Source organism: Rousettus aegyptiacus, unplaced genomic scaffold (genome assembly GCF_014176215.1).
Source record: "Rousettus aegyptiacus isolate mRouAeg1 unplaced genomic scaffold, mRouAeg1.p scaffold_m13_p_4, whole genome shotgun sequence".
NCBI lineage: Eukaryota > Metazoa > Chordata > Mammalia > Chiroptera > Pteropodidae > Rousettus > Rousettus aegyptiacus.
In genome coordinates, this window is record NW_023416307.1 from 116,796,760 (window position 1) to 116,823,923 (window position 27,164).

Genomic DNA, 27,164 nt, shown 5'->3' on the forward strand with positions numbered 1-27,164 from the left:
TTGAGTGACCTTTCATAAGGCATAATTTCTATGTACTTTGATTTTAATCACCCAGTAATTGGGGGGCGGGGCAAAAAATTCACAGGATGGTTGTTTTAATTGAGTGAGATTATAATCTATGTCAAGTATCCTGCACTTTGTCTGGACATAAAAAATGCTCAATAAACATTAGCTATCATCATTATTTCCTTCTTCAATAGCTCTTATATTATTAAGTAGTGGCTATGAATCTAGACTTTAGAGTCAGACCAGACATCTTCTCTTGAGTTTGTAACTTGAGGATATAACTTTGAAAAATGATATCATATCTTTCATCCTTAGTTTTTCCATCTTCAGATTAGGAACACACAATAGCCCTTAATATATTCAATTATTGTAATAATTGAGATGATGGATGCCAGTGAAGACTATAGTGCAGTGTGTGGCACACAACCCAAACAATTAAGTGATAATACCTCTTTCTTCAAGGAGATAAATGTCTTGAGGTCAGATTATTCATTTTTATTATAGGTTCATCTCGGAATGGAAGAGATACAGAGGGAGATGCAATGCGAGACAGCCTTATGTGTCATAGCAGTAGATACTTTCAGATCAAGAAAACAAGGGGGGAAGAGTTTGATTTGAATAAAAGGGCCTTGTAAAGAATCATTTGCTACAATGTTTTCTAGTCTCAGGAAGCTTTGCAGGGTCCTTCACAGAAGAATTTTACCAAATCAGCCATTAGTGATGGAGGAATCTAATCACAGTAACTCACTTGAAAAATGCACTTAAGGATCAAGATATCTATAAGGCTACTTTAGCTTCAAGACTAACTTTGCTTTAATTACCTGGATATTTTCCCAGCATTTCATTTAAAATCCTTACAGGCTTAATAAAAACCCCATGACCTGGCGAAGCATAAGTGTACTTATGTTACCAAATACACTTTTTTTTTTTTTTGGCACTCAGGACTCTGCCAAAAGGTAACTGAGAAACAGCAGGGAACAATGACTTAAATTTGTGAATTGGTTTTGTCTTCCTGTCAGTCCCCAGACTTTCATTATCCTAGTAAAAGGCAATTCATAAAGCTTAGTAGTTGTCCTTTTTGCTTACATTCTTAGCTTGGAAATACTTCCCAACAACAAAAAAATGCCTCCAAGTTTCTGTCTTGATGGTAAGTGTATTCTTTTATGGATTTTACAACTCTCCTGTTCCTTATTTCTCCAAATCTTCAATCTTACTTATTGTACTTACATTATTTGATAGCAGATGGCCTTGTGGACAACTTGGAAAGGTCATACAAATCAGACAACTGCTACCTTCCCACCAAACATGCCAGAATAAACTCTACAGGATGCTGAGAGATGAGGAGATTTGCTGTTGGAGAGCTGAATTCTGTTATCCTTGTCAATATCTTACTTTGATTTAGAGGTTTTCATGCCCTTCCTTGCTGTCACTTACATTTTCTCATGTCCCTAAGGCAATATGGAAAAAGACATGCTAACTAGGGCTTCTCACTATCCTGTGTGACTGATCATATTGAAAAAATTAAATCACTTGGAAAATGAGTAGAGAACAGCAGTCATTCTATAACTCCCGAAAGCATTGTATATCCCAGGCATTTTGTTGTGGGGGAAAATAGGTTACATAGATTAAAGAAGTAAAATACATTTTTTTCCTTTTTACTATTTGACTGTTAAATGGTTTATAGTTTTGTAATTTGGAAAGAGTGGTTCGACTCCATTTGTGCCTTACTTTATGCTATATAATTACATCTGTTAAAGCCTAGCATCTAATTCTGCTTTTCATGCATGCATACCGTACATCATTGTGAGTGACATTTCTTTTAGGTATTGCTGGTTGCTTAGCACTCTCATTTTGTATTTTTTTTTTCTATCAGTACCAATTCTGGTAATGAGTTTTACAAGGTATCTTCTCATTGTGACTTGCTTTACTGCCATAAAGAAAAAAATCATTGCAAATGGTACATTATAAAGTCTGTATGCAGAAGTTTCAAAACATCCTCCCTCCTCTTTTGCTAAATGTTAGTATGTTTTACACATATTAAATTTGAAATAGTGGCCAACATTTTGAAACTGAACATTTCACCTGGAACTGAGTGGAAATGGATCATTAAATGGGAGCAGATGGGGCAGATGGGCCATGTGTACTCCATTTTGCGTTGTTCTTATCTTTTCCTACAGGCTCCCTGACACGCTTTGCTTGGTTAATTCACACTCCCTAACAGAACTGTGAGGGTGTTTGAGGTTGTTATCCATACACTGTGGTGAAGTGAGAGTTGCTATTCCTTTGTGTTTGTTTCAAGTTGAGAAACCTTCATACAAGCTAGCTATCCTCAAAAGGTTAAACCCATTGGAAAGGTTTCATGCTTTGCCTATGGTTCAACCTTTTGTTGAAACCGATTCATGCCTGCACTGTAATCAGGAGGGTGAATTTCCTGGCATTTTTGGAAGATAATACATTATTATAGAATCAGAAAGCTAACAGTATTTGATCTCTTTGGTGTACATATCCTATTTTTAGGAACTTAAAATATGATTTCAAAAACAAAAATAAGAGTAGAAAGATACTTATTGAATTATTGTCTATAACAGCCAGGAAGGTTTTAAAAATGTTAATTAGGAAAACTGTTGAACCATAAAAAACATGTTAAGTGAAAAAGGACAAATACCAAAATGGCACATACACTATTACGACAAAAATATAGAGTGGCCATGTTAAACTTTAGGAAGTGTTGTCTTTTAAATACAAATTGCCCTTAATTTTATTGATTCATTTATTTAGTAAAACAATCTTAGGTGAAAGTATTTCATCAAAGGAGAAACGTGTCTCCCAGAGAACTTCCATTTTGGAAAGTTTGGCATAAGTACTATTTATGTGTTTTCAGAGAAATTCAGGCCTTGGCAACTTTCATTAACTCAGAGCCCTCTTTCCTAGTGCTGCTTTCTACCTCATTCCCCAACATGAAGTCTTGTGTGTAAATGAAATTACTTAATGATTATCAAGTTGTCAAATTCTTCTCCTTGAACATGTTCACCTTGTCAAATTTGAACATGGAGATGCAATTGCCTTTTGACAAGAAAAACATGTCAGGGGTTCTAAATGTAACAAATGCCTCCAAAGAGAATTGGAAACTTCAGTGATTGGAAGAAGCTGAAGCTCTTTGAATCTTTCTTATCAAATCCAAACAAGCAGATTGATAAGTGTGGGCACTGTCATTCAGTAAGTCTTGGCATCCTTGAAAATACTGTGTGGATTGGCTTTTTTTAATTTTTTTTTTTTTTTTTAGGTGAGGCAACCCTTTGTTAACCTCAGATTGCAAGGACCTTGTTAGCTTAAAATCCTTTATTTTTTATTTTTTTATGCCTATAGCACCTGGTCTTCAAGGGTGGTCCCTCACCCAAGTACTAACCAGGCCCGACCCTGCTTAGCTTCTGAGATCAGACAGTATTGGGCTTGTTCAGGGTGGCATGGCCATAGACTGCATTGGCATTTTTGAATTGTGAATGATAAAATCCTTTATACCCTTAAGACTCCAGTAAAGGGAAAACTATATGACCATCTCCATAGATGCAAAAACAACAAAAAAAGAATTTGACAAAATTCAACACTAATTCACGATAAAAACTCAATAAAGTAGATGAAAGGAATAGACCTCAGCATAATAAAGGCCATATAAGACAAGCCCACAGCTATTATCATAGTGGTGAAAGGCTAAAAGCATTTCTTCTATGTAAGGAACAAAACAGGTGTCCTCACAGCTCTCACCGCTCCTATCTGACTTAGTGCTGAAGTCCTAACTAGAGTGATTAGGCAGGAAAAGAAAATAAAAGGCTTCAGAATTGGAAAGAAAAAAGTAAAATTGTCTCTATTTGCAGATGACATAACTTTATAGATAGTAAACGCTAAAGACTCCACCACCAACTGCTAGATCTAATCAATAAATTAAGTTGCAGGATACAAGTTTAACCTACAAAAAATCAGTAGCATTATTATTATACACTCACAACAAATTATCTGAAAAATAAAAATGTTTCCATTTACGATAGCATCGTAAACAATAAAATACTTAAGAGTATAAAGTTAACCAAGAAGGTGAAAGATACTTACACCTGACACTACAAATAGTGATGAAAGAAACTGATGAAGACACAAATAAATGAAAATATAATTCCATGCCCATGGATTGGGAGAATTAATATTATTAAATGTTTATACTACCCAAAGCTATCTATGGAATTGATACAATCCCTATCAAGATTCCAATAGAATTTTTTACAGAAGTTGAAAAAACGCTTCTAAAATTTATATTTCAAAGACTTAAAAACTCATATCCTAAAATATATTTGCACACTGATGTTCATAGCAGCATTATTCATGGTGGCCAGGACATGGAAGCAACCAAAGTGTCCAGTGATGATTGGATAAAGAAGCTGTGGTACATATATACAATGGAGTATTACTCAGCCATAAGAAGAGATGAAATACTGCCATTTGCAACAACATGGATAGACCTTGAGATAATCATGCTAAGCGAAATAAGCCAGATAGAAAAAGTTGAAAACCACATGATATCACTTAAATGTGGGACATAAACGAACAGGACAGAGACACATGGACAATAGACTAGTGATTACCAAAGGATGGAGAGGGGAAGGGAGAGGAGAGGTAGATAGAACAAAAGGGGTCAAATATATGCTGACAGAAAGAAATCTAACTATAGGAAGTGAATACACAATGTAAATATATACATATGCCTTACTGTTAAAATGTATAGCTGAAACTTACTGAATTTCATTAACTAATGTTGCCACAAAAAAATTTTTAAAAATAAATAAAATTTATATTGTACCACAAAAGGCCTGGACAGCCAAAGAAATCCTGAGAAAGAACATTGCTGAAGGCATAATGATTCCTGATTTCAAGCTATATTATAAAGCTAGTAATCAAAACAGCATGGTACTGGCATAAAAACAGACACATGAACCAATAGAACAGAGGTAAGGGCCCAGTAATAGTTGCATATATGGTCAGTTTTTGACAAGGAAGCCAAGAATATTCAATGAAGAAAAGATAATCTGTTCAATAAGTGGTGCTGGGAAAATTGGATATTTACATATATAAAAATGAAACTAGAGCACTTCTGGGTATTTATCCAAAGAAAATCAAAACATGAGTTTGTAAATATCTATGAATCCTAATGTTCATGGCAGTGCTATTCACAATTGCCAAGATACAGAAACAACCTAAGTGCCCGTCAATAGATGGCTGGACAAAGCAGCTATGGTACATATATACAATGGAATAGCACTCAGCTATTAAAAAAAATGAAATCTATCATTTATAATGACATGAATGTACCTAGAGGGTATTATGCTGAGTGAAATAAGTTGGACAGAGAAAGATAAATACCATATGATTTCACTTCTATGTGAAATCTAAGGAACAAAAATGAACAAACTAAATGAAAACAAACAGATACAGAGAACAAACTGGTGATTGCCAGAGAGGAGGGAGGCTAGGGGGCTGGGTGAAAAAGGTGAAGGGAGGAAGAACTACAAGCTGGTAGTTACAAAACAGCCATGGCATTTAGAGTATAGCATAGGGAATATAGTCAATATTATTGTATGGTATAAATTAAAAGCCAGTTGTTAAATAATTATCAAGACACTCAGATCCAAAAATCTCTTATCTTAGTCTCAGAAAGGTGCCAGATAAGTATCTTTTTTAAAATCAGCTGACATTCTAGGTGGTATTTTATATTTACTCATTATTGGGAATGGTTTTAGTTTCTCAAAACCAAATTATACTGTTGGGAGAAGGATGGTTATTCGCACCAGTATTCGGTAGCAAGTGGGAAGCATCTTGCTTTTAAAACTCAAGTCTCCATGTATAATGCTTATCTGGATAGTGAAAATTGACAGCTGTCAGTGTAAAAGGAAAAAGACAACCAAAAATGAGAATAGCTTATAGCTTATATTTGCCAGTCTCCTGAATTTAGCAGGTTTCCGGGGAAGAGAAACGCTTTTTATTTTTTATGTAGATATCTAGAAGTAATGAAATAGGCTAAGTCAGAGAGTTATTTGGATGATTAATTCTAAAAGAAAGTTATTATGGAAAAGGAACATTAATTTTGGAGAGAATTATACTAGCTATGTAAATTTACTAAATTATCTGTAAAATTTAGTCATTTCTCTACTACTTTGCCAGAAAGAGCTCATGGTTTGTGAATTTTCTGACAAAGCCTGATATAGTATAGGCTTGATAATTGATGACTATTGCAATTATTATTACTATTGTTATATTGATCAGGTGAGGAAAAAGCTATTTCATTGTTATATATTACATGTAGATAGGAAATATTTTATATACATAATTTCTAGATATTTTATATATGTACATATACAAATGTTATGTATACACGTATACATATAATACCCATATAGAGATTATATAAACATATATGTATTATATATACACATTATAATCCCAGGCAAAGTTCACGTAGTCATAATTCACAGGTTAATGCAGATAGCAGTAAAAGCTGGAGTATTTGGTGGTAGGAGACAGAGATTTTAAGCAGTGAAGGTCTGGACCAACTACTATGGATATTTGTTGCTTAAGTCTGTATGTACCAGCCCATGTCAGCTTCATCTCTTTGTGATGTGCCCAGAATTATTGCCCAGAGATTTTTCTCTTGAATGCAGGGTCCATGACTTAAGGTTGACCAATCTCCAAGGAAAATAATCATTTGTTGGTCATGCATTTATTTATCCTTCAAACTCCAATGAATCAATATCCTGTTACCCTACCCCCTTTTAGTGCCTTTCAGCAGACTCCCTCCCTCAGGCTCTGATATTTGATTCACTATCAAAGAATGTTTTTCCCATCTGCAAAATAGCTAATCCTCATTTAAGGAGTTTGCAATAAGGGCTACAGATGTTTCTCAATCTTTAGGGTATTTTCATTTATGTTGCTTCAGAGACACTACACTTTGTTAAATTTTTTTTTATTATTATTTTTTAAAAATTATCTTTCTACCTCACTGGTTATTTTCTCTCCATCTCATTTGTTGGTTCTCTTCTCGACTCTTAACTCTGGAGTGTTCCAGGGTTCAGACCTTGAATTTATGATTGTTCTTTTCCTAAGTGAATTCATAAGTTCTCATGTCACCACAGGCTGGCTCTCAAATTTATTTCTCTAGTTTTCACTGTTTTCCATCTCAGGGCTCAACTGCTCACTTGATGTTGCCACTTGACTATCTAACATGCAACTAAAACAGATATAAAATAGAACTATTGATTCTCATGACACTTATGCCTCCATTTGCTTCTTCTCTAGATTACTCCATCTTAGAAAATGCTACCACCTGTGCTCGAGCCAAAAATCAAGGGGTTTTCTTTTATTTTACCCTTTCACAATTTTTTAATCCATCAGTAAGTTCTATTGATTCAATTTCCAAAATATATCCCTGATTCCAGCACTTTCCTTCATATATACTATTATCGTTTTATTAGAGCCATTATCTCTCGATTAATAACTTGAAAGAAACCTTCTAACTAGTCTTACTTTCTCACTCTTGACCTTGAGTCAATGTTCTCAGCAGCCAAGAGCTTCATAAACACTAATAAGATCAAATCATCCCCTTCCTTCAAACACTGCACTAGCACTCCTAGAATAAAACCATTTCTTTTCCTTTCCAAAGAAACAAGTAATCTGGCTCAACCTTCACCTCAAACCTCTCATATTTCCAGTTTCTCTTTATAGTTGCCCTATCTTATTCCTGCCTCGATCCTAATACCTTTACTCCTGTTAGGGCTTTGCACTAGTTTTTTCCCTCCTGGAATGCTCTCACTCCAGTTTTGCCCATTGCTGAATTCTCACAGTTCAGGTCTCAATAAACTGTTACTTTCTCCGAGAAGCTTTTTCTATGATTACATCTAACTTATGAACATAGTGATGCTTTATCACATTACTCTATTTTATTCATTTCATTTAACATCAGTTGATCTACAAGAAAACATGTTTGTTTAGAAATGATCAATTATTTATCAAAAATATTCTTATTTAAGAGCAGAGACTTTGTCATATATCATTTGTTCCTCAATTCCAAGAACAATGCCTCAAACATATGAGTTCAAAAAATATCTTTCTCAAATGAATAAATGAATGGATAAAGATTATGAATCGATATTAGGGATCTGGCCTAATCAGAGAGGTTAGAAGGGCTTCTACGTGTAAGTGACATTTAAGAAGAGGTTTGATAACTCTGTAGGCATGATGTAGTTTTCTGAGAGTGAGTGGCAGCGGAGCATGAGGTTGGAGGGTTGAACATATCTGGCAAGTGTGATGGCATATGCAAAGACCCAGTGGTAGGAGGAAGCTTGGTGCACTGGAAGAAGAAGCAACAGCTCATGTGTCAGGAGCTTGGTGGGCAAGAGGGCTGGTGGCATAGGAGGAGGTGACTTGTTTCTAAGTATTTTCTCAGTGAAATAATTTTTCTAAGCAAAACTTTATTTAGAATTTTAATACATTCCCAAGGCTCATCCACATTTCCTGACTCTTGTTCTGTGAGGACCCACAGAAAGTTGTATAGCCTAGTAATTAAAAACTGCCAATTAGGGAAAGCATAAATTCCTTGAAGGGCAGATTGACTTTCCGAGATTTGTTTATTGGGCCATACTCCTCTAGAGGGGAGGTGCCCACTTTGTGTACAGTGCCAAGCCCAGCTCTGCAACACCAGGAATTTAGTACTCAAATACTCTTAGAGAGCTAAAGTGACAGCTCTGGGCTGCATATTAGAGTACATGGGCTTTCATCCTAAGGTTGCTATGTAAAATCAGGACCTTCATGCCTCAATGTTAAAACACATCTACCTTTCTGGCTCATGCATACTTTACCTCTCAGAGTTCCAGCTTTCTCAAAAACAAAACAAAACAAAAAACAAACAAATGAAAAACAAAGAAAAAAAAAAAAAGCAGACAATAGAGCCCAAACATTAATTAGTACCTGGAATTGAGTTTCAGCTGACGGTTATTACCAATATTACCATGAGTGAATTATCTCATTTCTGAGTTGTGAGAACAGAATCATATATTCCCCATTCCAGAGAAGTGCTTGTTACACAGTGATGGCATAACTGAAATTAGTATTATTTATTATTATTGTGGTTGTTATTACTATTAACTTTCTGTTAAGTTGTTTCCTAAACTGGTCAAGGCAATTCTGTGGTCACACTATAATAGTGAATTCTATGGTAACTCGAAAACAGTGAACCTTGACTAGGGGCAATTTTGTTCCCCCAGGGGACATTTGGGAAGGTCTTTTGTTACAACTTGGGTGGGCGGGGGGGGGGGGGTCTCTACTGGCATCTAATGGGTAGAGACCAGAGCTGCTGCTGGAATCTACAATGCACAGGATGGCACCTTACCTCACCCCACAACAATGTATCTGGCCCAGATTGTCAGTACTGCAGTAACTTTCCCATGGGAACATAAAGCTTGAGTATTTGTCTTTCTTTCCAAATCTGCTTACCTTCCCTGGCTCCCACTAACTCAAGCAATTACACTTTGCCTGAAACATAGTAGGCAGTAAACAAAATTTTGATTAATTGGTTGCAGCAAAAGGAATGGTTTTTCTTCTACAGCAACCCAGTTAACTTTTGTAAGAAATATTTGGCAAATTGAGAGTACATCGATAATTAGAACTCAGATTACCATGTTTCAGGATTGAATTAAACTGGCCTCTCAGCCACTTAATTTGTTAAGTATTTAAGCATAAATTTTAGTAACTGCAAATCTCTTAGATAAAAATTTCATCTCTAGTGTATGCCATCAATTTAGCTACACGGTTAAATTGTTTTACTCTATTTGTTCTGTTCGGATCCCTGCAAGAAAGGCACATTTGGAAGAGCATTTCTGCATGAGAGAATGTTACAAAAGTGGCCTGTCATACTCTTGAAGGGAAGGATGCTGACATAAGGGAAATGACAATTTCATGTACCAAACTTGAGGTTTAAGAAACTCACCTGAAGTCAAGTGAGAAGCCTATTTTCAAGAGGCAGAGAGCAACACTTAGGTACTAACGAGGCTATAATGGGCTGAGGCTTCTCAATGCTGGCTGCACGTAAAAATCACCTGCAGAAATTAAAAACATACAGATGCCTAAGCCCCTGACCCTCACGATTTTAAGCAAAATTTCTGAGTCTAGGTAGCAGAATGTTACAAAACTCCCCATGCAATTTGTGTATACTGCCAGGGCTGAGAAGCAACCCTTAGCTTAGGTGAAGAATGTTTATCACACACACACACAAATCATTATAACATTTGAACTGTTTTGGCAAGCTAAATCAGGCAACATTGCTGGATTTTTAATTTGCAATATTAATAGATATTTTGCTATGCAGAAACCAACAAATTCTATCCAGCATTATTAATAATACTGTACATTTGTGTTTTCATTGCCAATTTCAGAACCACACATGTATTTTAATTCTCAAACCATCACGAGTAATCGTGTGTGTGTGTGTGTGTGTGTGTGTAGTGAAAAAATGAGCTGAGAAAGCTCATTTGACTTACCCAAATTCAAGTTGGTTGGTTCCTTCCCTCTTTCCTTCATTTCTTCAATATTGATATTTGTGCCTGCTATGCTCCAGAGGCTAGGCGTTAACTAGTTCAGGAATTATGACAGTAGGACATAGAATTCGAGGCAGGAGAAGGCCCTGTAGTGACAGGAATGTAGTATCATCAAGCAACTGAAAGAACAGGTTTCCCATGAGAAGGTTCTTATCATAGGTGCTGTGGCAGAGATCTTACACTGTACTGAATTCGTTGGTGCTGGGGCTGCTCTCCTAATCTCAGTTCCTTGTCTTCAGCATTTGTACTCTTCTCTCTCCATTCCAGGCATTAAATCTCTATTTTCAACACAGAATCTTCTTTGTTAGATGTTTTTTCTCCACTGTGGTACTAACCCTACACACATAGCTTCCCCTACAACCGTCAAAGTGCTCTTCTTCTGGCCTATTAAGCATGTGACTAAGGGCTGACCAATCCTGATACCTGTTTGTTCTGTTCACCTAAATCCTCAAGTGAAATCACATGGAAGATCTTGGCTTGACCATGCCGGCTGTTTCCAGCATGGTCAAGTCTAGATCTTCCATGTGATTTCACTTGAGGATTTAGAGAAATAGTATCTTTTTCATTATGGATAATGACCTTTTCTTTTACCTCTTGAACAGGGAGGCGTGTGTGTGGCAGGTGACACTAAAGTCAGCCTGCAAAGAGGAGGACCGACAAGTGCAACTATGAGATGGAGAGAATGGGAGCTCGCATCATGCAGTGCTATGCCCTAGAGAAACATGTGTCTTGAATTCCCCACTTACTTAAGCCAATAAATTTCTCTTACTACATCAAGGAGTGTGAGTTGTATTTGTCAGAATGAATTGTATTTGTCAGTTTTGTAACAGAAAATAATCTGATCATTATAGCACATGTCCTAAAGACTTACGGGCATTTGAAATGCTTTTGATTAACCAGTTTCAGCTCAGAATGGGGCTGTTATATATTAAGAACAACCCTCCTTTAATCATAGTCTTTGGCCTTGGCTACGAAAGACATTCCTCTAAGCATCATGGAGTACGAAACATGCTTAAGTGCGGTGATTCTCAAAGTGCAATTCTGGACTAGCAGCATCAGTATTACAGGGGAACTTGTTAGAAATTCAAATTCTCAGGCCCTTCCCAGGACTTACTGAATCAAATTGTAGGTGGGGCCCAGCAATCTGTGTTTTAACAAGCTCTCCAGGTGATCCCGATGCATGCTAAAGGAGAACTATAGAAGCTGCAGTCAAAACATACCTCTACCTTGTTTATGAGAGGTAGTTAAAGCATATTTTGAATGATAATATAATGAAATATTTATCACACACACACAAATCTTTCTTGTCTAAATAATTTGACAGACCTAAACAGCCTGAAGATGTCTTAACCTATACATGTTATAATGACAATAAACAGTAAAAATAATGGCTAAACTTCATAGAATGCTTATTATATACCAGGGATTATACTGTTTTTGTTTTGTTTTGTTTTGTTTTACAGATATTGCTTCCCTTTTGAAAGTTGGCACTATAGAAATTTCTAGTGTCAGTATCTCCCTGGAACAAGGTCTCATTTCCCTGGTAACCATTTCTGGCTTAGTGACTCAGTAGATACATCTCCTATATTGGTGGAGTGCATTTTTGTGGTCCCTCTTATTTCCTCAGAAATCACTCTAAAGGACCAATGAGAAACTTTATGGTGAAAAGGAAAAGCTTTTGCAAGGAGGTTAGAGATGGAAAATCCTTCAAAATGGTTCATTATTTGCCTGTTATCATGTAGGCATGTGAACCTAGGTGGAATGATGGTGCAATTTATAAGCCATCTGTTTTCAATATTAATTTGAAGCTAATCAAAATACTCTGGTACTGTAGAGACGGAATCAGATGTTATTTATTTGGTGGTGGTTGTTGTTTTGAACACTTGAAAGAATATTAGAGATGCCTTCTGGTAGCAGAATCAAATGCTAATCCATACCATCGAGCTGGGAATCTTAAGAATTACCCAGAGGCTTGTGGAAAATATCGCTTCCTAAGACTCTGATTCTGATGACCAGGAGTGGAGCACAAGAATCTATATTTTGTAAAAAGGATTTTCAGCTAGATCAGGACATCTCTAAATCGAGACCATTCATTTACAAACTGTGCACTAATTGTTCAAGGGAATTGTTGTAAGGGCTATGGGCAATCTGCCAGTGACTGCCCCTTTTATCTGTTTTATATTCTGAATTTTGGAATAAGCTTTCATTTAAAGAAAGGGATGTACTACTATTTTTTAAAATCACTATTTTGGTTGATTTGCTTACATTTGTAGAGAGATGAGGAATGGAGGTCAGGCCTTCTGACTCCCATTACGGTGCTCCTTCTGCTGTGCCAGAGGGCCGACAGGATCAAGGACCACTGAGAGAGAGTTTCCTCAGAACTCTCTAGCTTTCCAGCTATAAGGCAAGTTTAGGGGTATGATAATTCGGTCAGATCCACTGTGGCTTCTAACTTCTGACACTCACCATTTAAAGTCTGACCCTTTCTGATCCTGGCTTGTTCCTTCACAGAAATCTGCTGAGGGGGTTACACTGCAGCTTTGTTTATTCACCAATGTTTTTGAGTGATAGCTAGAGGGAGAATGGCCTAGAATTGTGGGAGGCTCAGGGTTTAGAGCAGAGACACTTGCACTTTTCTTTCTTCCTCTTTTGGGACTTCCTTTTGAATCTGGTTGTGAGTCTTTTTGAGGAGACACGAGTCTTAAGATTCCTATTCTGGAAATAAAAATAAAGAAATGTTATTTTATAAAACTCCAGGTTGGCCAATTTGTGATTATGACATCTTAACACCAATTTTGGAGAACTGAAAAGTTTTTGACAATTACAGGTATCAAGGTATTTAAGGCATACATTCATAAACTGGGGTTCATGGAAGAACAATGAAGAGATTGTACAAATATGTGCATGTAATCCTGTAGAACCTATCCCCTTCTAACACACACATACACGCACACACACAGTCTCACAGAGGATGTTTCTAACTTTTCTTTGTAAATATGAGGCAAACAGCAGAAAAAAATTTGTTATGATCCCTCTTACTAAATGGAATACCTTCTGTTGGTGGCTACATAGCAATGTAATACTTTTCTTAAAGACTACTGTCAGTTTTGTTTCTGTTTAGTAAAAAGAAAAAAAATGGGTTAACCTATAGTAAAGGCTTAAAAAGTTCTTTTACCAAAGGAATGTTCAAATACTTGTCCCAAAAAGTACCAATTTAGGGTATAGGAGCTGTGCTTCCTGTTTAGATAACATGTTCCATTACCTTATTCAAGGAAGGGGGTAACTCATCAGGATTCTTCAAAGCAACAGAACCAAGATGTATATATACAGAATTTTATTATAAAATATTGGCTCACATGACTATGGAAGTGGTAAGTCCCAAGATCTGCAAGAGTCAGTCGGCAAGCCAGAGACTATGGTGTGTCAATGGGATACTTTCTGTCTGAATCTGAGGACCTGGGAAGCAGTCTTAACAGCAAAGAGGAAGTGGATCTTTAGTGAGCACCCTGCTAAGAGTAAATGATCAGACAATGACTTGTAGGCCGACTCAGAGGTTAAATAAAATTGTAGAAAGTTTCTAAATTATACTGTGTTCTTCAATCCTCAGTGTTAGGGAATTAAAGTCATGAAAGTATTTAAACTATTTGCTGTGTACTTTAATCTTTAGCATTCATAAGCTGAGCCTTATAGTTTGACAGAAGTTTCCAAATAATTTTATGGGATCAAAAGAAATCACAGTTGTTAGTACATTGTTGCAGACCAAAGAGGTTTGATGGGTAGGGGAGAAAGTTATTTCCCTCACAGAAAAGTAATTCAATTTTACTTAGACCTATCATATTGTTTCTTTTAATGGCCTCTAGCCATAACTTCCTGTATTGAAGCCCAGTATGTAGCTGGGGTGCTTATGTCTGACCAAATTCTCTGTTGGCTTAGGAGATTATTTCTAAATACCTTTATTCTTTTGGGCCTGTTCTACAGATCCTTATACTGCTAGACTTTGATATAAGTATCAACTCTTAAATAAGAATGTAGATTCTGACAGAGGTATATAATCAAAAGTAATTTTCCTTTTGCAACCATTTCATAAAGAAAAATAGAAGATTTGAAGTTGTTCAGCTACTTTCATTGTCTTATGTTAGTATTCTTTCTTGAGGTTTCATATAAAGCTAGGGCAGAGCTGAAATAACAATATCCTGTATCATTTTATTTTTTATTTTTGTATTTTTTGCCTTATTGCCTGTATGTGTATATATGTAAACACACACACACACACACATGCACATTTTTTAATATTCCCACCATCCTTTTATATTACTTGCTAAGCCAATCTTTTCTCAAATCAAATAGTCGAATTTTCTTATTATATTTCAAATATCTTAAAGATGTTCCTGTATTTCCAGGGCCCCTTGCAGCTAAGGAAGAGTGATCGCCAGCCCACATAGAAGAAGAGTGTGTGGCTTATGGGACTCAAGAAAGGAAGCAAAGATTTGAGTGCTAGGATCTTGCATCTGCTGACTTTCACTTAGGAGATGAGTGAGCCCAAGGTGAAAATAAAGACATGTCACAATAGAATCTTCTGTAGTTATTTTGAGAACATGGAGCAAATTTGTCTTCCAATGACACAAATGAACAATAGAAACATAAGTTTTAAAAAATAATAAGCCATCGGAGAGGAAGTTTCTTACCCTAACCCCTAATTGGAGCACAACAAATTCCAAGTTCAGGGATAGTGATGAAATTGTGATGCTTTTTAAAGTTAGCAGAGAGAGGTGGTAAGTCAGAGCAGCACTGATAGCTGGGAATTCACCTGGTTCAGATGTGAGTGCCAGTGCTACTGGAAAGTTAAGGAGGAAAGCTTAGGATGTATTTCATGCTTGGAGAGTCTAGAGGGCTGTGAGAGGAGATTCGACAGAGCAAGAGTGGATTGCCTTATGACTTAGATCATATATTCTATATACTGCTGCCAAATCCTTGACTTGGGAATGACACAGCTGTAGGTATACATGCAATCTGCCTCAGGATAGCTGGTGACATTCTCTTGTGCCTAACTATCCAACATAACCAGAAATAATGACAAAAGACGAACTCCATTGAGTACTTAATATTTGTCAGGCACATTGGTAAGTACTTTGCATACATTATCTTAGTGAATCTTCCCAGCAATATAGTGAGCTATTACTATTACTACTTCATTCATGAGGAGATGAGATTGAGCAATATGAAGTACATTGTCCATTTAGCTAGAGAGTGTGGGGAAAGGAATATGATCCCAGAAGATCCAGCAACATAATTGTGAGGTCCTTTGTTAAAAAAATTATTATTACTATTTAAAAATAGTAAAATAGCTTTATTAAAAAACTACTCATATTTAACACATGCAATTTGATGAGTTTGGACATATGCATACATCAGTGAAAACACCAACATAATCAAGATAACAGATGTATCCAGAATCTTCAAAATTTTTTTTGTATCTCTCTTTTTTTTTTTTTTTTTTGGTGGTGGTAAGAACACTTAACATGAGACCTACCCTCTTAAAATTTTAAGTGCTCAATACAATATTGTTAAGTATAGGCACTTTGTTACATAGCAGATCTTTAGAACTTATTCATTTTTCATAACTGAAATTTTATGCCCATGGAACAATAACTTCCCATTTTCCCCTCCTCTTAGCCTCTAGCAACCACCATTCTGTTCTCTGCTACTATGAGTTTGCCTGTATTAGATTCCTCATATAAGTGGAATCATGTAGTAATTTGTCCTTCAATAACTGGCTTATTTCTCTTCCAGGTTCATCCATATAATCACAAATGGCAGGATTCCCTTCTTTTTTAAGGCAGAATATTATATTGTATGAATACAGCACATTTTCTTTATTTGTTCATTTGTTAATGGGCATTTGGATTGTTTCCATATCTCAGGTAGTGTGAATAATGGGTGCAATGAACATGGGAGTGCTGATATCTCTTCGAGGTACTGATTTTAATTATTTTGGATATATACCCATAGAGAAATTGCTGGATCATGTGGTAGTTCTATTTCTACTTTTCAAATAAAACTCCATACTGTTTTTCATAGTAGCTATAACATTTTACATTCCCATCAACAGTGTACAAAGGTTCCAATTTCACCACAACTCCACCAACATTCTTTATCTCTTGTCTTCTTTTATAATAGCCTTCCTAACAGGTGAGGTAATATCTCATATGGTTTGGATGTACCTTTCCTGGTGATTAGTGATTCTGAGCACCTTCTCATATACCAATTGGTCATTTTTATGTATTCTTGGAAGAAGTGTCTCCAAGTTTTTTGCTGATTTATAATTGAGTTATTAGAGTGTTTGTTCTGTTTTGATTTTTTGCTCTTGCATTTTAGAAATTTTAGTTCCTTATCAGATATGCAGTTTGCAAATATTTTGTTTTGTTCCACAGGTTGCCTTTTAATTTTGTTGACTGTTTCCTTTGCTGTGCAGAAGCTTTTTCATCTGATATCATCCCACTTGTTTATTTTTACTTTTGTTGCCTGTGCTTTTGGTGTCATATGCAAGAATCATTGCTGAGACCAATCTCAAGAAGCTTTCTATATTTTCTTCTAGGTATTTTATAGTCTCAGGTATTTCACTAAGTTCTTAATCCATTTGTGTTGATTTTTACCTCTGGTGAAGAGGAGTCCAATTTTATTTTTTGCATATGGTTATTCATTTTTCTCATTTATTGAAGAGGCTATCCTTTCTACATTGTGTATTTTCTTCCCCCGTGGAAGATCAAGTTGACCATCTATGTGTGGATTTATTTTGGGGCTCTATATTCTGTTCCACTGCTCTAATGTTTTTTTTTTTCCTTTATGCCAGTACCATACTCTTTTGATTATTGTAGCTTTGTAACATATTTTGAAATCAGGAAGTGTGAATGTTCCAGTTCTGTTCTTATTTCTCAAGATTGCTTTGTCTCTTTGTGGTCTTTTGTTGTCCCATATGAATTTTAGAATTGCTTTTTCTATTTCTGGGAATAATGCCATTGGGATATTGATTGAGATAATATTGAATCTTTAGATTAATTGGGTAGCATAGGCATTTTAATAATATTTATTTCAACCCATAGAAATGAAATTTCTTCCCATTTATTCATGTTTAATTTATTTTATTAATGTTTTATAGTTTTCAGCATACAGATCTTTTACCTCTGTGGTTAAATTTATTCCTCGGTATTTTATTTTATTTTTTGATGCAGTTGTAAATTGAATTGTTTTCTCTATTATCTTTTTTGGATAGTCTGTATTTAGTGTATAGACAGGAAACAGATTCTAATACTGTGTTGAATAGAAGTGGTAATGGTGAACTTCCTTATCATATTCTAGATCTTAGAGGAAAAGCTTTTAATGTTTTAGCATTGAGTGTGATATTAATTATATATTTGTCTTATCTGCTATTTTTTATGTTGAGGTAAGTTCCATCTACACCTAGTTTATCCAGTGCTTTTACCATAAAAAATGTGTTGAATTTTATCGATTTTTTCCCCTCTGGATCTATTGAGATGTTCAAATGATTTTTATCTTTCTTTCTGCTAATTTGGCAGATTACATTTGTTGATTTGGATACATTGAATTATCCTTGAATCTTAGGGATACATTCCCTTTAAAATGTGTATTATCCCATTAGTGTGCTGTTGAATTTGATTTGATAGCATTTTGTTGAGGATTTTTGCATCTATATTCATCAAGGAAATTGGTTTGTAATTTTCCTTATAGGATTTTTATTTGGCTTTGGTAAGGGGTAATGCTGGCTTGGTAAAATGAATTTGGAAGTGCTCCCTCTTTTGAAGTTTTTTTGGAACAGTTTGAGAAGGATTGATATTAATTCTTCTTTAAGTCCTTGACAGATTATACCAGTGTAACCATCTGCTCCTGGGCCTTTATTTATTTATTTTTGCAGGAGGTTTGTGATTACTGATTTAATCTTGTAACTTGTTATTGGTATGTGTTCAGATTTTCTATTTCTTTGTGATTTAGCCTTGGTAGGTTATAAATTTCTAGGAACTTGTTAATTTCCTCTAGTTTACTCAATTTGTTAGCAAATAACTATTCATAATAGCCTCTTATGATTTAAAAAAAATTCTGTTGCATCAGTTATAATGTCTCCTCTTTAATTTACACTTTTATATTTTGAACTTGCTTTCCTGTTCTAGATCTAGCTAAAGGTTAGTCAATTTTATTTATCTTTTCAAAATGCCAACTCTTAGTTTCATTGATTTTTCTATTGTTTTTATAGCCTCTATTTTATTTATTTCTGTTCTGATCTTAATGTTTTCTTCCTCTGCTAACTTTGGACTTAGATTAAGTTTTACTTCCTAGTTCCTTGCTGTAAAGTTAGGTTATTTATTTGAAAGCTTTCTCCTCTTTAAATGTAGATAAAGTGAGTTCTTCAAGTTAAACAAAAGAACACTAAACAGCAGCATGAACACATACAAAAGTATAAAACTCACTGGTAAAAGTAAATAGACAAATACAGAAAACTGTAACACTGTTACGGTTGTGTGTAAATCACTTTTAATTTTAGTATACAAATTAAAAGACAATGCATTAAGAATAACTGTATCTGCAAAAACCTGCTTATAAATACAGAACATAAAAAGATATAAATTGTGACAAGAAGAAAGTATAGCAAAGGGATAGTAAATGTGTTTGTAAACTAGTGAAATTAAATTCTTATAAGGTTAAAATATTGTTATAACTATAAGATGTTTTATTTTAGCCCCAAGGTAACCACAGGAAAATACCTATAGAAGACACAAAAACGAAAGAGAGAAAAAATACAAGAATATCACCGTAAGAAATCAATAAAACACATGGAAAAAAGGAAGAGAAGAAAAGAGGAACAAAAGAACTATGAGACAGGCAGAAAACAACTAACAAGATAAAATACTAAGTCTTTCGCTTTAAATAGTTACTTAAATGTAAATGAATTTAATTTCTCAGTCAAAATATACAGAATGGCTGAAAGAATAAAAAAAAACAAACAAACACAATAAAAAAATAAGACCTAAATGTATGCTGTCTACGAGAGATCATTTAGATTTAAGGAGACATGTAGGTTGAAAGTGAAGGGATGGAAATAAATATTCCATGCAAATAGTAAACAATATAGAGAAAGAATGACTATATTTATAAAGTCAAAATAGACTTTAAGTCAAAAATGGTCACAAGAGACAGAGAAGAACATTATGTAATGATAAAAGGGACAATGCATCAAGAAAATATAACAATTATAAATGTATGTGGACCGACATGGAGTACCTAAAGATATAAAGCAAACAATGACAGAACTGAAGAAAGAAATAGATGACAGTACGATAACAGTAGGAGACTTTTGTAACCCACTTTCACTAATGGATAAAACGTAAGACAGAAAATCAATAAGGAAAGTGCAGACTAGAACACTATACATCAAGTGAGCCTAATAGGTATACACAGAACATTCCACCCAACTGCAGCAAAACCCACACTTTTCTCAAGTGAAAATGGAACATTTTCCAGGATATATCACATGTTAGGCCATGAAACAAATCTTAACAAATTTGAGAAGACTGAAATTATACTAAGTATCTTTTGCTATCACATTGATAAAAAACAGAATCAATAATAGGAGGAAAATTGGAAAATTCACAGATATGTGGAAATTAACACTCCTGAACACCCAATGGGTCAAAGAAAAAATCAAAAGGGAAATTAGAAAATATCTTGCAACAAATGAAAATGAAAATACAATATACCAAAACTTATGAAGTAAAGTAAAAGTAGTACTAAGAGAAAAGTTTATAGCTATAAATATCTACACTCAAAAAGAAGAAAGGTCTCAAAAATTATTAGGAATTTCTAAATGGTTGCACCAGTACATTAAAGCAAGCACAACTTTCTAAGTGTAGGGCCCTGTGCAATTGCACACGTCACATACATAAAGCCAGCCCTGGTTCTCAGTCATGATGATTAGTGTACACTTCCCTGCATTTTTCTCCTTATTCCCAGTGATTCTCTTTTTATTATGCATTCTCTGTTCTTTTTCTTCCTTTTGATTCTCCCTCTCATTTTTTTTTTGCACATTATTCATTTATTTTTCTGTTAATGTTTCTGTGACCCAGTAACCATGACTCTTTATTGTCTAGTTTAACGTAGAAGAGACAAAGAACATGGTTTGAAGTAATTTAGTTTAGTTTATCAGCCACATGGCACATTATCAAAGAACGAGTGTGGTGATAACTCTCTCATGGCCTGAGTCAGAGATGGACACTTGTGAAATTCTTCTAGTTTTATTCTAATTATCCTTTTTTCCTTCAAGAAGGAATCCCACCTAACAAATAGTTTATAGGAAGAGCTTTCTAGTACTAACTTCTCAAGGGAATCTTGTGTCCTCCAGTCCACCATGATTTTAAACCTTTAAAAAAGACCATGCCAGATTCTGGAGCACCCTGGTCCAAGAAATCCAATACTTTCCATACAAGGGAGAAGAAATATATATCCTCTGTCCTTTCCAACTATACTCTTGGGAATAGGAACCAAAAGGGCAGCAACTAGCCCCAAACACAGTAAACCAGTTACCAGGACATAATAGGATATCAAATGTGGAATTATCTGGCCATTCATGGCTATTCCTCATTAAGGAGATAATGCCAAAGCTGCTAGAAACAAAATAATTGTAGATTTGGGAGCTATCTACCCTTTTAAATTCATTCCAATTAAATAATCAATTCTCCACAACATATCCTCTTTTATAGTTATATTCTTCTTTGAGTTTTTCCTTCTAGTCATGCCAATGCCAACCCTGTCTTCTCTCTTGCTCACTTACTCTGTACTTCTATATGGCAACCTCATCTCTGATAAAGTTTATTGTCCTCCTTTCTTTTTCCCCACTTCCTTCTTCTAAGTTATTTCTTCCCCCTTTACCAGTCGACAGTTCTGGACATTCGTTTGCCCCCTGTTAGTCTATAAGAGAATCAGTTATCAGCATTTTACACTTAGGAATTTTTTGTTCTGGTAATTATGGAATTTTCTAGTGCAGACATAGTAAAGTTCAGTGAGCTATATTAAAATGTGTATGCACTTTGAGCTGTTTGAAAGAGAGGCAACGTATAAATCAAATCAGGTTTTTCCTTTACCACTAGTAGCAGCAACCAGCAGTATCTGCTATTTGTTTATTTGTTTTCTTATTTGAACCAGTCCGTGCATTTATGAGTTAATATTTAAATGCTATGAGGCTTGTTTTTTCTTTATTTGAAAGTAAAATGACAGTGATTTTACCTTTTTATTTTTACTACATGGGCACCACAGGTAATATCTACTGTTGCCCAGACATTCATAGTACTGGAAGATGTCCGTTATTTTTATAGCTGTGGCTTGGAGCTCTCATGCATTGCTAATTGGATGAAGTGATATGCTCTCCTTTAGTTTCAGATGTGTAGGGATTTCCATATCAGTTGTGGGGTCTAAAAAACCTGCAAGAGGACATTGGTAACTAGTTGTTCCAGGCAGCTTAGCCTTTTCAATTTTTTTTCATTTTCTTTCATTTTTATTTATTTACTTATTTTGAGCCTATGTGGGTCAAAATATCTTATTGAGGTTGGGTTGGCTCCAAGGAAGGTAAAACTTTTGAAAAGAACCATTCCCTCAAATTTCAGAGTGGTAGGGTAGGAGAGAGAGGGATGAAGGTTAGAAAGAAAAATAATGTTTGATGTTTACATAAATGAATTAGACATGAGATAAGGAAGATTTCAGAAGAGACAAGGGATCTATCAATCAATTTTCTCCCTCTTTGAAAAGCACAGCAATGTGATTTTATATCTTTCAAATAGATTCTAAACTGAATTCTTCTAAGTTAAAATTTTGGGAAAAAAAGAAGAGAAAGGAACAGACTAGCTTATGTGTTAAGTACACCTTAGCAAAGAGATAACACTGGGTAGGAGGAAAGTGGCAGAGGATCAGGAAAGTGGCAGAGGAGAAGATTTTAAAAATGTAATAAGTTTATTTTATAATGGAGCCATAGATTAACACTTTTGAATTGGCTAATAGTTTCTTAAGATTTTGAAAGTAAAAGAAATCTATCTATTGCCATGGTCAAATATTCTAGGTACTCTTATGCCTGAGATTTCCATTTTACATAGTCAATTGCAATTACTGGTAGAGACTGGTTTATGAAATGTGAGCGAATTCAATTTGATAAAAAAATTCTTTGACCTTTTATTCTGTGTATAACGCTGGGCATTAAGGAGCATACAAAAGAAAAGAAAGCAGTGTAATGGGGCATGCGATCAGCATGTGTGGAACAATTCAGGGGCAATACAAAGCAGCACATGGTGGGACTCAAATGTGGCATCACCTAGGGAGTTTAGAGAAAGGTGGGATGGTGTCTGGTGTTGTGGCACTCAAATAAATGTTAGAAGAGTAGGAAGATTTCAAATAAGTCACAAGAAAAAAAGAGAGAGAGAAATGTAGGCATGAAAAACAGCTTCAGACCAATCTGGAGTTTGGGTAAACCCTACCTGAGTTTGTAAGGCACAGTTGAGATATCTACTGGAAATCTTATATAATGCGAGCTAGACAGTAGATGAAAATGAAATTGTGTATGCATAATAAACATTTATTAAATTCCTAATGTATGCTGGGTACCACTTTAAGCATTGGGTTTACAAAAATAAGTAGGATTTGGTACTCTAGAGCCTCATTGTCTTGTGAAAGAACTAAGTATGTTAATAATCATAAATTAGTGTAATACACACAATAAATTTTTTTTAAGGTCTTTTAGTGGCAGTAAGAAAGGGTATCATCTCTGCAATAAGAAAGAGTATTATCTAGGTGGGGATTGCTAGGAATAAATATAGTCTTTTCATTGTAGTGTTCAGATTGGAAAACTAGACTAAGGCATATTCGAGTGGATGTTATGGGGAAAATCCTAAATGGCAAAGATGTGAATTGTTCCTCCTGCAAATCAAGTTCTAAAGTAAGATGTGAATTGTTCCTCCTGCAAATCAAGTTCTAAACACCACTCAAAAGGCAGCGGTGCTTTCATCTGGACCATTCAGCTTCAGTATTGCTGCTGACGATTTGGAGGTTTGACAAAATTAGGTGGAAAAATTAAAAAGACCTGGAATCAAAGAATGTTTCCAACTCTTTAGGATGCATTTAAAATAATACCCACCCCCATTTATGACAACATAAGCCCTGCAGATTCAAACTCCTGTAATTTGAAAGCCAAATGGATTGTTTAAGAGAATGTGGTTCCTGCTGATAATTGGAGGAAGGATAAGAAGGTTATAAAGAAACCATAAGCTGAAAAGTAAATAACATTTAGAGAACAATTTTATTTGGTATCTCTATTTCTTATAATTAAGTCTCAGCTTAGTAATTTGTTTGGCACTGAACTTCCAATAATTTTTTTGCAAGTCATAGGATTCTAGGTCTATGGGTATGGTATGTTAAGTTGGTTTATTGAAGTTAAGGTTGAAGAAATATAGAAAGATGATGGTGAAATTTTAACTATTGCTTACTCTCTACATTAAGAAATTTTCATAGGAGAAGAGGAGAAATAGGTTGCTTTATTTGTGGGTATTACGGAAAATTCAACATTCATTCATTTATTCATTCACTAAATATTTATTGAGTATCTTCCATTGGCCAGTCATCACGTTAGTCTCTTGTTAAGATTTTAGTATTAGGTAAGTTTTGTCTTCAAAGTCCAGTTAAACATTTTGTTATAATTTATTATAGTAATAATAATGCTAACAGTTATTGTATATTTACGGTATGCCAGGAACTTTTCTAAGTATTAACTCATTTAATAACCTTATATATATTATGAGGTATTATTATCATCATCATCATTATTATTGTCTTTCTTTTAGAGTTCAGGCAACTGAAGCTCAGAGGAAGTAAGAAATTTGCAAAGGTCACATAGTCAGATACCATTCCTATTCAGGCAGCCTGACTTCAGAATATAGACTCTTAAGTACTTTGATAAATATAGCACATATCTTGTTCATCAATCAACAAAAGTATGTTGAGTATACACCCTTCTCTGTGAACCTTTCAAGAACAGAGAACTTTTCTACATTATTCCCTATACTTAGACCCTAATACGGAATCTAATAACAGATTTTTAATAAGTGTTATTAAATAAATATTTCGAGGAATAGTCAAAATATAAAAGGTTCCTATGCCAAGCTGTTTATGGCCTAATTACTGCTGTAACTACACTTTAATATAGTTAGAAAAAAATTTCAAAAGTTGAAAATAAGGCAAAAATGTGTATGTATGGGTCCATTGACAGTCACACTTTCAGGCCCACCCAAGCATTAATGAGAGGGAAATGTACCTGTGTTTGACTTTGTCTTTTACTAATTAATCAAATCCAGATACTATGAACTTATACATTTACTTCTAGAGTTCTGTGATAGAAAAATTAATTCTAAAGGTTATAATTTCATGACCCTATAGGGCATTAACAAGTTTTCCTAGCAAGCTGATTCTAACATTGAATTTATTTACTAGTTACAAATAATTATTCTTTACATGAACTTGGTACCAGCTTTACAATTTTACTGGTTCCATAATTAATGGATTAATAAATCTCTGTCATATAATCTTTCTATATTTTTATGTCATGTTTTGTTAGTTTTAAATTTATGCTTTGACATCCTTCTCATCAAGACTTAATGCAAAATATAGTGCATATATAATAATCTAAACATTTATTACTATAATGATAATCATATCTAACAATAATTAAGACATTATTAAGTGTACTCCATAGATTATCCAAATTAAATCCTTATAGAAACTTTGTGGAGAAAGTGCCATTTTCATCCTCCTTTAGATGCTGAGGAAATTAGAAAAGACAAATGAGCTGGTTACGATTACTTAGCTGGTATTGGTGAAATATGGAGAGATTTGAAGTCAAACAGCTTAATTCTAGAAACTACTCTATCATTTACTAGGCAAACCCATCTAAACACGTGATCGCCAACATCCTAATATACTAATTACATTGATGTTAATCAATACATTAGCCTACAGACAACAGGCTAAACAGTAACTACCAGTCCTTGCATATTTACCATGTGTCAGATGCTGTGACAAATGCTTCACTATAATATCACTTAATCATCACACAACATTATGATGTGGTGAGATGTGAGGTCATTGGAGAGGCAAGGAAGAGATTTGGAGAAGTATTGCTGTGGGTTATGAATGAGCATTCCCCTCCTCGATGGACTTGGAAAGACACAATAAAGAATGAGGATTCTTTTAAGTTATTTTTTTGTTTTTAGACTACTAAGAGTTCTTCAAATGCAGTTCTGTGCAAAGAGTGAGCCACATGAAGGTTCCAAAGTTTATTAAAGTTACAGAAAGAAATTAGACAGTACTCAAGATGTTCACTCTCTGGCGTGGAGATAAGACATGAGGGCAAGTGTACTCAAAGATGTGGGAACTGGCCTCGCAGCCTGGCCTTGGTGTAACTATCCTGGAAGTGGGAGAAAGTGGGCTCCAACAGCTCTTTGACTTCAGTTGCTCTCCTCTGGGTGAATGTTGTCCGACTTATCAAGTTGTACCATAATCGCTCTCGAGAAGAGGGACCATGTCTTACTAATATTTGTGTTCCTATGGCCTAGGATGGTGACTTGATGTCTCTGCTTTCAGGAAATGATTGTTGAATCAGTATCACAATTAACACCAAGTTGAGCTTCTTGTGAATTTTTTAGTTCTTGTTCACTCTTCTCACACACAAAGAAGGTGATATGGAACTATTCCGCATCCTGACTGAATGCTTCTATTATTATAAAGGATTAAACAGAGAGCTTTTGAATATCTGTTAAAATAGCCACAGATTTTATAAGAAGGTAGAAGAAAAGATTGTTAGATGGACTAGAGGCCCCATGAAAGTTCCCTCGAAAGTGTGGTATTAGTCTTCCTTTTGCATTTTTAACAACGAAAATAAACATCACAGCCATTGAATAACATAAATTCAATGATACCTTCACATTTCAATTAAGAGAGATAATTCTTAAAGAAGAGGGAGAGACAGAGAGATAAAAGAGAAAGAGAAAAGAGAGAGAATATGGAGATAAACATATTCTCCAGGATTAATTCTTATCCAGGGCACATAGTATACATGCAGTCTCTGAATAGCCTTAATTCATCTTTGTCTGTTCCTATGATTCGGATGATAGAGTGGCCCAGTTAAATTGAAATTGAGTTAAGTTGATAACCAAAGAGTGGCATTGTTACTGGCTGAAAATCATTAATTTTGATGTGATAAATTCCTTTCTACTGGGGGCATTTTTATTATCTCTGGTGTTTTGTTTTGGTGACTTTTTCCAATAATGTCAATATTTTAAGTAAGCCAGAGGAAAAACAAAACAGCCGTATGCGCCTTTCTCCATTATTATTATCCTTTAAAAACTCCTTCCTGCCCTAGTCTGCCTAACGTAAGATGAAAAATTAACAGGATCAAGAACAAAACAAAATCATGATTGTAATGTCCTGATT

The 27,164-nt window shown here is 34.9% G+C and overlaps 1 pseudogene; it reads right to left on the reverse strand.

The window, feature by feature from the left end:
* Positions 1 to 3,363: 3,363 nt before the first annotated feature.
* On the reverse strand, positions 3,364 to 3,482 carry LOC118602114 (annotated as a pseudogene).
* Positions 3,483 to 27,164: the final 23,682 nt, after the last annotated feature.